The sequence below is a fragment of the Lissotriton helveticus genome, chromosome 9, assembly GCF_964261635.1.
Source record: "Lissotriton helveticus chromosome 9, aLisHel1.1, whole genome shotgun sequence".
In the NCBI taxonomy this organism is placed as follows: Eukaryota; Metazoa; Chordata; class Amphibia; order Caudata; family Salamandridae; genus Lissotriton; species Lissotriton helveticus.
Genome location: NC_136070.1, coordinates 502,386,645 through 502,399,856, shown reverse-complemented (window position 1 = coordinate 502,399,856; position 13,212 = coordinate 502,386,645).

The window sequence follows — 13,212 nt, the reverse complement described above, 5'->3', positions numbered from 1 at the left end:
CACCTATCACAGAGCTGACCACTCCCCTGGAGATCCCTACCATTTAGATGACTCAGACTAAAACCATGGCAGAAAGCCTTAATATAGTTTCCTTAAATGTCAAAGGCCTTAATCACCCAGTAAAACATAGAAAAGTCTTTGATTATTTAGCAAAATCCAAAGGCGATATCGGCCTACTCCAAGATACAAAACTGTCAGAAGAAGATATTGAATTCATTAAACATCATTGGATCTCATACACCCTATGCTCCCCAGCCGTCAATAAGAGGAGAGGGGTGATCACCCTAGTTTAAAAAAAAATCTAACATTTTCATCACCTCACACACTCAAGACAATAATAGGAGATTGTTAGCTGCACACTTAATGAGAGATGAGGATCCGATTTATGTGGTAAACATTTACGGGCCAAACACTGGCGACCCTGAATTCTGGGAATCTGTCTCATCATGCATTGAGGGTATTCTCCAAGATGAACTCTTGATAGTAGGCGGGGACTTCAATCTCCCTCTAGACCCTCTCCTGGATCGCCAATCCAAATGCACATACCATTCTTCACGATCACATGATATACTCAATCGTCTCTCTTCCAAATTTAACTTAAACGACTCCTGACGACTACAACACCCTGACGGGAGAGATTATACATTTTATTCAGCCCCCCACAATTCTTACTCCAGAATTGACTACATCCTAATCTCCAGCCCTTTCACACACCTTATAGAAGAAGCGGACATAGAACCCAAACTAGTTTCGGACCATTCCTGTATCAACACTAAACTCGCAGCTTCACGTTCTATCCTACCCCCGAAACGATGGCGCTTTAATTATAACATCCTCTCAGACCCAGAAAATAAACAGCGAATAGAGAACGCCATCCAGGAATACATTGCACTGAACAATCTCCCAGGTTCGGACATCTCTGTTGTCTGGGATGCACTCAAAGCCACAATTAGGGGCGTCATTATAGGTATCTGGGCACAGACCAACAAAAAATTTAACTCAGAACTAGAAACAATTGAGAGAGACATCAAGACACTAGAAATCTCTCATTCAGCCAACTTAGACAATAATTCCGCTCTAGACCTGCTTACTAAAAAAAAATACGAGTATAACAGAATTGTGAGCAAACACGCTGGAGTATGGATAAATAAATTCAAAGCACTGAAATTATGTGAGGGTAATAAAGCAGGGAAATTGCTTGCGTCTTACCTTAAGCATAAACAAAAACAATTCAGTATAGCATGAATTAAGGACCCCGCCAACAACATCCATACCAAACAAAATATAATTCTAGACACCTTCCAGTCTTTCTATGAAGACCTTTACAAAAACAAGATGACGTTTAACCCAGAGGCATGCACCAATGACCTAATGCTCATTAAACCTCCCTAGACTCTCTGTGGATGATAGCTCCAAACTGGGATCCCCCTTCACGGACAAGGAACTCTCTTCCTCCATTAAATCCCTTAAAAGTAATAAAGCTCCAGGTCCTGATGGCTTTTCGGCCAGTTTCTATAAGGCGTTTGAAAAAACTCTCAGCCCTTCCCTACTAAAATTATTTCATTCCTTTGCAATGAAGGGTGGTGTCTCTAAATCGATGGGTGAAGCCACCATAATTGTCATCCCGAAAGAGGGTAAAGACCCCCTTCTAACAAAAAACTACCACCTAATCTCGCTCATCAATCTGGATTGCAAGATATATGCAAAAATCCTAGCCAACAGACTCAATGCAATCCTCCCAAAATTAATTAGCAACTCTCAGGTAGGGTTTCTTAAATACCACATGTCCAACGATAACACGAGACTCTTTGCCATGTATTGGAAAAAGCCAAAATAACAGCCTCTCTCTCTGTTGCCATCACCCTGGACACGGAAAAAGCGTTCAACAGGGTGTCATGATCCTTTTTGGAACAATGCATGCTATCTTTTAACCTGGGGAAGTCCTATATAGACATGGCAATGGCCCTTTACTCCTCTCCGACCGGCCAGATCACCATAAAAGGCTCCCTGTCAGAACCATTTCGCTTAGAACAAGGAACCAGGCAGGGCTGCCCTCTCTCACCAGCTCTATTTCTCCTGGCCCTTGAACCCCTCCTCGTGGATATAAAACGGAATGACGATATCATGGGCGTGGAATTCGGTGGGACGCGAGTAAAACTGGCCGCATATGCAGATGACATTCTGGTGGTTACAGAACATCCGGACTCCTCCATCGAGGCTCTCATGACCATCATAGAAAGATATTCTCTCCACTCTGGCTACAAATTGAACTGGGACAAGTCAGAGGTTAAACCCCTGAACATATACGGCACCAGAGACATGCTGGGAAATTCTGGCCTGTCTTGGCAGACTGGCTTCATTAAATACCTCGGGATTGAATTTGGTAGCACCCTTCTTAAAACCCTCCTGCGCTACAAAAAAAACACCCTAGAAAAAATTTAATCGCAACTAGATGGACGGTCCCCTCACTTCAGAACATGGTAGGGGAGAGTTGTGACCATCAAGATGATGATCTTTCATCTAGTGAACTACCTTATCACGATGCTGCCCCTCACTTTATCCCTGGATTTTCACCACAAATTAGATGTCCTACTTACTAGATTTCTCTGGAAAGAGAAAAGAGCCAGGATTAGCATAAAGAAACCCCGCCTGGACAAGTCTCTAGGAGGGGTCAACCTAGCGGATTTAAAGCTGTACCAATAATGAAATTAAATGAAAATTACATTTCTATAGCGCATAACTACCCGGAGGCCTCGCAGCGCTTTAGACTGATTACTGTGTCGGGCCAACGGGTACCTAATACGCTTTTGCAAACAGGTGGGTCTTCAAGGCCTTCCTGAAGGACTGTAGGTTGCTGTCTTCTCTCAAAGTAAGAGGCAGAGAGTTCCAAAGCCTTGCCGCTGTGTGGGTAAAGGAGCGGCTGCCCCATCTGGCCCTCTTAACTTTGGACGGGGTTGCCAGATGTAGTGTGCCAGAGCGAAGGGCTCTGGAGGGAGTGTAGGGTGACACTAGAGAATGCAGAATAGCCGGGCCAGTTCGATGGAAAGATTTGTGTAAAATGCACATGGCTTTAAACTGCGTTCGAGCAGCCACCGGGAGCCAGTGGAGTTCTTTTAGCGCCTTCCTGGCAGATTGCCAGCGAGGGATGTTAAACAGCAATCGGGCGGCACAGTTTTGGGTGACCTGGAGCCTGTTGACCACTGCCGCAGGGGCTCCCAGATATAACACATTTCCATAGTCCAGGCGAGAGAGTATAAGGGCCTGCACCATGACCCTCCTCGCCTGGATTGGGAGCAAAGGGAGCACTTTGCGGAGCATTTTCATCAACCTGACGCAGGTGGAGGCAGTTTTACTGGCTTGAGCTGAGAAATCCAGTGCTTTGTCGAGCCAAATTCCCAAGCTCTTTATCAGTGGTTTCGGGGGAGGGGGGGCACCGAGACATGAGGGCCAGATGGAAGTTAAATTGGTCAGAGAAGAATTGCCCAATAACATGATCTCGGTTTTCTCCCCATTGAGTTTAAGGTGGGAAGAATGCATCCACTTAGCAACAGCCTCTAGACAGGGGCCCAAGATGTTAAATGAGCCCTCCGAATGGTCCAGGGAGACCACCAGTTGGGTATCATCGGCGTATGTAATAATCCGCACACCAAACGGGTGGACTATCCCCTCTAGAGGCTGCATGTAAATGTTAAAGAGGGTGGGGCTCAGGGAGGAGCCCTGAGGAACACCACAGCTGAGGGGATGCTTAGATGAAACCACCTCGCCCTCAAACACCCGGAAAGATCGCTCATCCAGGAAGGAGGTCAGCCACGCAAGGGCCGCGCCCGACACACCCATGCTCTTCAAACGATGTAATAATGTGGCATGGTTAACTGTGTCGAACGCGGCACTTAGATCGAGCAGAATAATGGCTGTTTTTCCTCCCTGGTCCATTATGGCTCTAGCTGCCTCCGTTACTGCCAGAAGGGCAGTCTCCGTACCATGCTGAGGGCGAAACCCCGTCTGAGAGACACGTAGTAGACTGTTAGACTCCAAATAATCCACCAAGACCTTATTGACATGTCTTTCCACCAGTTTACTCATCCACGGGAGTAACGAGATGGGACGAAAATTGGACAGGTCGTTCTGATCCAAGTTTGGTTTCTTCAACAGGGCCCTAACCATCGCACACTTCCATGGGGCTGGAACAGAGTTAGAGGTGATGGAGGTGTTGAGGACGTCTAAGATGTGCGGGCGGATAGTGTCAATCACTTTAACTAGGGCCTGCGGGGGAGCCGGGTCATTCGGAGATCCAGAAGTGACTTTATGGACCAGTTTATCCAGTAAACCAAGATCCAAGAGGGGAAAGGTAACCAGTGAACAGGACAAGGGCAAGTCAGAATCTGACGTAGGAGTCAGACCCGGGTCATTCCCCCCTGTTGGAAATAGGGAGTATATGGTCTGAATCTTTTGAAAGAAAAAAGTGGCGAGATTATCACAACGGGCCTGTGCACCGTCTGATGCCAGGAGCTCCGGGGGAGGAGAAATGAGAGATTTTGCGATTTTAAAAATTTCTCTAGGAGCATTTGCTGCCCGAGTGATTTTAGTGCCATAAAACTCCAATTGGGCAATTTTTATTTCATTTTTATAGTGCCTAATTGCAGTTCTGTACTCTGATTCCTTCATCTGAGAACGATCTTTCCTCCAAGCTCTCTCCGCTTTGCGGCATCCTTGTTTCAAAGTTCTAAGAGCAGGAGAATACCAAGGAGCAACTTTAGATATTTAGAGCCTTTCGGAAGAACTTGGTCGAGAGTATCAGAAATCCAATTGTCAAAGTTGAGGGCTGCCTTATTAGAGTTACTCGTTTTCTGGGGTGGATGTTCAGAGAGGACTTGTTCCCATTTAAGGGGCGATAAAGAGCTCCACTTCCTACCCCAATATTTGTCCTGGGTTTGTGGTGTAGGGGAAATGCCTATGGGCCAGGTGAGGGGAATTAAAAAGTGGTCGGTCCAAGGTAATGAAATCGGTGCTTCAGCCAAAAGAGTGTCTAGATTGCTATAGACATGATCTAAAAGGTGTCCTTTGTTGTGTGTTGCGTGGAACCCCTTTTGAGATAGGCCAATCGCCTGAAGATTTGAGCGAAGGCTGTTGGCGGCGCCATCCAACGGATCGTCTAGGTGCAAATTTAGGTCACCTAGCAAGGTGAGATTTGCTCCGGTGAGCACCAGGTTAGCAGCCATGTCCGTCATGTCAGTGATGAAATTGCCAAGGGGACCAGGTGGTCGATAAACTAGAATGCCGGAGAAAGTAAAAGTAGGAGAAAATTGAAGGGCATAGCATAGGCTCTCACAGGCTAACGTGGTAGAGGAGGTGACACGACATGTATAGGTATCTCTATATATGATGGCCAGTCCTCCACCTCTGCCAGACTGGCGATCCAGTCGTTTGATGGTGTAGCCCTGCGGAATGGCCCATACTAGTGCTGGGTCATTTTGTACTTGGAGCCATGTCTCGGTTAAAAAGAGGGCCTCAGGGTTGAGCTCCTCAATCAATAACGCCAGTTCCGTATGGTGTTTAGGCAGGGACCGGCAGTTAAGAAGAAACATGTTTTTATTGTGCGTAGAACAATGTATGGCTGGGGTCGAGGATGAACACCAGTGACATGTTTTACAGACGGCGCTTCTGATAATAGGAAGAACCGAATGTAGACAACGTGGATCAGCTAGGGGTCGTAATGAGTGCAAAAAGGAAGCATTATAACAAATACGGTGTCCTACCATGATGCCGGGCAAGAAGCTGGAAGCGTCTGGACGCGGACTGGCGCAGACTGGCTTCTCTTTGGCGCCTCTTCGGCGCGCTCAAGGCGCTACCGCTGCGCGTCACCGCTGCGCGTAAAAGTTACGCCCTAAATAGATTAGGAGGTGGGGTGAGACTAGACCGTCATGATCGGTAGTATGGCTGCCCAACTTGGAACAAACCGGAAGTGCAAGCGCTGTACCTCCCTCCACGCAATCAGCATGTAATTGCTGCGGTGGACTGGGGAGTAGCGCGACTAAACAGGTAAAAACAATTTATTCTGTTTTTAAAATGACACAAGTTAAAAGTACAGCAAATAACAGAACTAGCAGCAAAATGCGTCTCACACCAACCAATAAGAGCCAAACAAGGCTCTTATTGGTTGTCACCTCCTGCCGACTACACCCCCGTTTGGCTAGAGATAGAAAAAGTCCTTTTTAGAAATCTCGCCCCAGCAGCCGTTTTAACCGCTAGTCTGAACACGACCACTTGCTCGAAATCCATTTTACAGAACACAAAACTCGCTCTGTTGAAAGTCGATAAACTCCTAGACGCCAGTATTCAATGCTCTATGTGGGAATCGATCTGGCATAACCATACCGTGCTGTATAAGAGAAAACCATTACACAATGACCTTTGGGTTAAAAAAGGTATTTTTCCCACACCAATTGTATAAGGGATCGTACCCTCTCTCCTTCAGGGAACTCCAAACCAAATACAGCCTTGCTCCACTTGAATTCTATAACTTTCTGAAGGTAAAGTCAGCGATCACTAGAGCAAAATTCTCTGCAAGCCCTCCCTCACTCCGACCTACTTCTCCAGACTAAAAAGACTAGGCCACCAGGTGTCCTGGATCTATAAGCTCCTATGCCCGCAACACTCCAATCTTAATAAACACCTTAACAGTTCTGGGAATCACACTCCTCTTTCTCTATATCTGACACAGACTGGGCCAAAACTTGGGAATCAACCATGAGACACAAAATCAGCCCCACACTTTCCCAGACAAAATTTCGGCTGCTCTATAGAGTTTTCTGGACACCAGCACGTCTTTTCGCTCACAACATTAGAGACGATGCAACCTGTTGGAACTGTAAAATCAGTGATGGTGGTCTTGAACATCTCCTACTCCAAAGCGTGTGCGTGGTTCCCTTTTGTGATAAAGTCTTCGAGTTTCTCAATAATGTTTTTTCATTCTTCCCCCCTTCGGAGAAATGTCCTACCTAGTCTTTGGTTTCCTCAAAGCTGTGTCCGTTACTGACCACGATAGAGCCTTACTAGACCTGTTCCTTATGGCTGCAGTAAAAGTTGTTCTCAATAATTGGAAAGATACTTGAAAAGCCTCCTTTGCCTGCTGGTTAAATTGGGTAACTAACCTGAGAGGAGCTGACAATATATCACTACAACACTCTCCATGGCATCCCCCTCAGAGACGAATGTGGGCCACTCTTGACAACTATTTCAGCGCTCACAAACCACCATGAACCACACACAATGCACCCTCTACCCCGGCCACCTTAGCTTTATTTTAGCTTTGCTTGACCTCTCCATGTTGTCTAGCCGGTTAACCATACTGCCTCGACAGTGGCTACAATCACCTGTGGGCCATGACACTGAGACACTGATACTACTGTTTCCACTGACGCGATATGTAAGTTCACTTTTATGATTTTTTTTAGTTATGTTATGTTATGTTCCTGATTTCTTGTGCTTAATGTCTCCCATTCAACTGCCAATTTCACGGTCACTACTTTAAACTTATGTACCTCAACCATATGCTTCTCGCTTTTATGTTCTTAATGTCTGTAATGCTTATCATTTCTTGTTTATTTGGAAACTACCAATAACAAACTTTTGAAATTAAAAAAAAAACCAATTTTTAAATACATTACATTTGTGTACAGAAATATGCAAATGTGACCCGTCTTCTCTTTTAATTTCCAATCACATCTCTTATTTACAGTTCATGGAGTCTGTGGACACGGCATTCTTGCACCTGTTGATAATCACCTTCTTTAAATAAAAAGAAATTAAATCTCTTCTTCCTCACTCTAGTCTACTCTCTTTCCCCCTCAGTCCTCTAAAATAGTTCTTATTTCAAGTAAATAACTTTCTTACCCCTGCTCGTCACTCCAAACTGTCTTCTCATTTTGGTCTTCATGAGCTCTATGCTGCTTTCAACAAGGTTAATCACTCCAGCCTCTGTTATACGCTGTTCTATTCTGAAGTTTCCGGATCTTACCTTTAATGGCTAGACTATTATGACTTTAACAGCACCCCCTCAGTCTCATTCTCAGTCTTTTGATTCTCTTTCTGTTCTTTACAGTGCCTCCAGGGCTGTATTCTTCACACTCTTCTCTATCTGCTTTACAGCATGTTCTTCCTTTTCTTTTTTTCTTTTTTTGGCTTATCCTGTCATTTCAATGAAGACAGTTCTCATGTCTCTATCTTCTTTTGATTCTCATCTTCATAATATGATTTAAAATTGTCTATTCACAGTTCAATGATGTCTGTATTCAAAATCTCTCGAAATTTGAAATTCTATTCTTTTGGCACCTTCTCCTTACACCTACCTTGTTATGAACGCTTATTTTTCCGATCTTTCTACTTCTTAAGTGTGGGGCTGACTCACACGACAATTTCGTAATACCAGTCATGCTTTGTCAATTTTAAAAATTGGGTTACTTGGTGACTGGGATGTGAGCCTTGGTCAAGCAGCAACCACAATCCTAGTCAGGGTAAGGCACAAGCAAACCCCAAATCAGGCAGTGCTCGACCCATGTAGAGCTTCGCACAGAGCAGTCAGGCTTAACTTAGGCAATCTGTAAAGTATTTGCAACAGTTCAAACAGTAAAACCGTGAAAACACCTAACAAAAAAAATCCCACAACAGATTAAAAAAAATTAGAGCTTAATTCAATAAGTAAAACAAATACAATACTACAAAAATCCAATCAGTAGAACCAGAGTTATGAATTGCTTAGAAGAATAACTGCAATATAGCAGCTAAAAGTCAAAAGTGGCAACCATGGCTATCTGGTCACACTAGATCCAGTCAAAGTCAAAAGGTCAGGCCAACGACAATGGAGCACGGGTCAGATACAGTCCCAGAATAATCCCACTGAAGTTTTACCTTTGCAAGTTTTGTGCCAAGAGTCCTGTTCGTGTTGAAGAGGGTCGCCTTCTCAAGGAGTGTGTTGCGGGTGGTGGTCAGAGTGGTCCAAGAAGCAGGCTGGAAAAAGCAGATGGGCAGGCTGATGCTTTGCACTGGCGGTCCTCCATGAGCGAACGATGCTTGCTCTGTGAAGAGGCAGGTGCAAGTGGCACAGTTCCATTGCGAACAGGCACATTCGCAAAGAGCCAAAAGCTTTATTTAAGGAGCCTGAGAGGATTCACTAGGGGGTCAGAAACTAGCTGCAGCTGGGTTCAGGAGCTGTTGGGGAGCCTTTTATGTCCCTAAGGATCTGATCGGGAGGCCAACATTCTAGCCCGTTGAGTCACTTTGGGGTCCTGCGTTCAAGATGGAGTTGCAAGTCCAGTTCTTCATTCTCAGGAAAAAGGGCAGCAGGTCAGGACAGCAGGGCAGCAGTCCAGCAGGGTGACCTTGTAGCAGCACCGCAGTCCTTATTCCTGGCAGAGCGTCCCCAGGTTCAGAAGTGTACTGGAGAATAGGTGCCTGAGGTTCTTCTTTTATACAAAGTTGTGCCTTTGTAGTGGGAAGAACCTTCTAGAAGCATACCTTTGAAGTGCACAGATGCCCTGCCTTCTTGACCCTGGCTCCATAATAACTATAGGGGGTATGCATTCCTTTGTGTGGAGGCAGGCCACAGCCTGTTCAAGTGTAAGTGCGGCTGTGCCCAGCTCCTCCCTCCCATCCTGCCAGGGATGACTCATCCAGACATACCTAAGCTCCCATTGTGTGTGACTGTCTCGGAGGAATACGCAAAGCCCAACTGACAACTACACCTAGTCTTGCGGCCAGAGACAGGCTACAGTCACCAAATGGCTAAGGCAAGCAAATACCAACTTTCCAAAAGAATTGCAATTTGACTTCATCAGTTAGTTAGAACTTTAAATTAGGATTCCAGAGACATCAAACATGAACTAGTTATCTCTTCCCATTTGGACATTACACCTATAAAATGTGATAAGGCAACTCCAATTTTATCCTAGAGGAGAGATAGACCTCCCAGTAGGGAAGAATGTATTTAATGACATGTAAAACTTAAAGGTCCATGCTAATTTTTTTAAATACACTGCTCCTTGCTCTTGGTGCTTTCTATGGCCTACTTTAGGGGTGACGTCTATGTATAAAAAAAGTTAAGTGTGCACATGGAAAAAGGTTATTTTGCCAGTTTGACGTGTCAGGTTAAAACTGCCCGTACAGGTTTGGCAAAGGCAGGCCTTTAAAGGGCTACTTAAGAGGGTAGCACACTCAGTGCTGCAGCCTCCAAGTAGCATTTAATGTACATTGAACAAGGCGCAAGAAAGTAATGCAAAAGTAGTGCTAATTCACAAACCTTTCATTCTTTTATTATTTCCAGAGTGACACAGTCCGGGAAAATCTGGAGTACGTTAGCTTTAAGTCTGAAGTAAGTCGCACATCCTCAGTGATCAACTTTTTAAATGGAGTGCATAGCATTTAAAAGTCCTATGTAACCAAGGGACAAGTATAATTAAAATATTGAGTCTGAGGAGGGGGCGTGGCTTAGCATCCACACGAGATGGTGCCTCCCTTCTGAGCTCCACCGAGCCCGCCACTTTGCTGCCTTATATCCCCGGCACTGACCATTTCTCAATCATCCTGCTGTGAGGCTCCACACTGCGTTATGAAGGAGTGCCATATTAGAGAGTTTCGAGGTTCCAGGAGCCTGACAATGTACTTCCCCAATGAGCCAAGTGAAACTACCGCACCAGCTAAGATGATGGTGTTGGCCACTCGATCAGCGACCCATACAGAGTGTGTGAGAGCCATTCACATACACTATCCTACAGAGTATTCAGCGGGCACTGCAGACCTCACCTTTATGGCAACATCATTGGACCAATGCGCGATTTCCACCTGGTGAGCCTTCTTTTCTGCCTTAGCAGTGCTATGCCTGCATGCTGATCTGCTCTTGTGGCCCACACCCTGATATGCTCCCGTGGCCCTTGCCACACAGCCAGGGAAGCAACCTCTGTGGCCTTCACTGATAAGGCACAATGCAGCCATCTCTCTTATTGATACCGGGGCTTTGAGGATACCACCACCATAGTTATGCCTGCGCTATTCCTCACAGAGAGTGCAACCCCAGCAATCTATGCAGATAGGCTCTGATAGGCTGATAGGCCCTGGATTGCCCGTCTCTGTGATCAAGACCAGGGTTTTGAAGTTACTGCCTGCATAATCATGCCTGCTCCATTACACACCAACACAACAGAGGAGCACTACCTGTCTAATCTCAACTTGATCTCTGCTCGCTCTCGCTAAATTTTCTATTGACAACAGCACAGGGGCTTCTTTAGGTTCCTTTATGCTCAGGCCTATGTAACACCCAGACCTCAATTGCGCATCTCTTGTACACCGAGCAATTAGAGGCATCGGAGGCAATACAGCGCTGTTCACGCACAATAGACTGTTAATAAAGCCATCAAGCACGCTGATAGACAGACTGTAAAAATCCAATAACCAGCTATCAAAGCCATTAAAAGGGCTCAAAAACAGGCTGGTATCCCCACCTGGATTTGTCTGGCTCACCTAGACCCATGCGCTTGCCTGGCTCCATCTAGTCGCCGTACCCCTTGGCCACTCTAGCCCGCCTGTGACTGGCTGACCATCTACCCACTCCTCCAGCTGTTCATCACCCTGGGCACTGCAAGCTGCTTTGGCTGTCATTCCATCATTTATTCTCTGGCTCCTACCTGGGAGCACCGTCTTTACCCACACACCAACAGCTGTAACACTATAGCAACTGCCAGCAGGGCATTCAGGGTGATCTTCTAATTCCAAGCCTAAAATTACCTGAAGTGACTTACACACAGCACTCAGAATACAGCACCTACCACAGTGCCTACTACTCATTCTAACTGTTGAAGCTGAGCAGGACTGCTGAAGATTCTGCCACGCTAAGGATACACCACAATGTTTGCACAGTAACTGGACTGAGACTGAACAGACTAGCTACAGAGGGCTTGTTTTCCACTAATATCTCAGCTGGTTAACTCTTCCTGCCCCAGTAGGCCAACTGCAAGCCTACTGGCTCACCGCCTCTACGCTGGTCTACTCCTCCACCAGAAACTACTTGACTCCTACAGGCAGAGCGGCCCAGAGAGACCACAAGTTGCCCAAGACAAGGATCCTAAACCTGACATGAAAAGATCGAAACATGAAACTCTGAATCCTGACTCCCCTATCAAGAAAAATCATGAGAGTCAATCAACGCTTTAACCCTTTCCACGCGGGGCTAATCTCCCCGCGGTGCGGGGGGGAGGGGCCGCGTGCGGTGGCACGGTGCTTGTGACGAGCCCAGCTCGTCATGCTGCACAGTGGAGCTTTGCTCATGATGAGCTTAGCTCATCACGCCTCCGCCCACTTCCATGGAACGCCCGCACAGGTGGGGTATTATCCCCGTGTGGGCCATTCGCGGCCATGATGACGACCTCAGCTAGTCATGAGCACAGCTCCACTGTGCCTCATGAGGAGCTGAGCTCGTCATAAGCACGTAAGGGGTTAAATTATTCTCAAAAAATTGAACAACATTCATGAAATTGCCCAAAACACAAAGACCTACACAGACATGCTGCAAACAGAAGTTGCTGCGATCAGAAGAGACCTCAAGGAACTAAATCTAAGAGGAAGGAATGCTGAAAACCGAATAAGCATGATGGAGGATTATCTGGCGGGACAGTCCAAAGACTTATTTAAGAATAAGGACTCCCTGACCACAGTCAAACATGCGCTAACTGAGTTGAAATACTGAAATAGGAGGGGGAACCTCAGTATCTTCAGTCTATCTAGGGAACAGAGGAGAATGCCTCCTCTGTGATCTCTTGCCGTGAGTCAGAGTTTCTAACAAATCTGGGTATTAACTTCAGCAAAGACTTTTAAACTGAACGGGCCCATAGGGTGCTCTCCTACAAATAAAAAAACATGTCCAGTCCAGGGGATCTACTTTTGTTACCTTTGTGCTACCAACACACAGAACTCATCCTATCCCACATGAAAAAATCAACATATCCCAGGTCTATGCAAGAGACACAGTCATCAAAAGGAAAGAATTCCTAGCCCTCAAATATGCACTAATGGACAGAGCAATCTAACACTCCTTTTTCAGCCCAGCCAAATTCAATAGAAACCACCATGCCAAGACTTATTTGTTCTCTGAGCCCAACAATCTATGAATCTTTTTAGACAATACTACAGAGACTCATTTGGAGGCCTCCACGAGTGGCCCTGGAA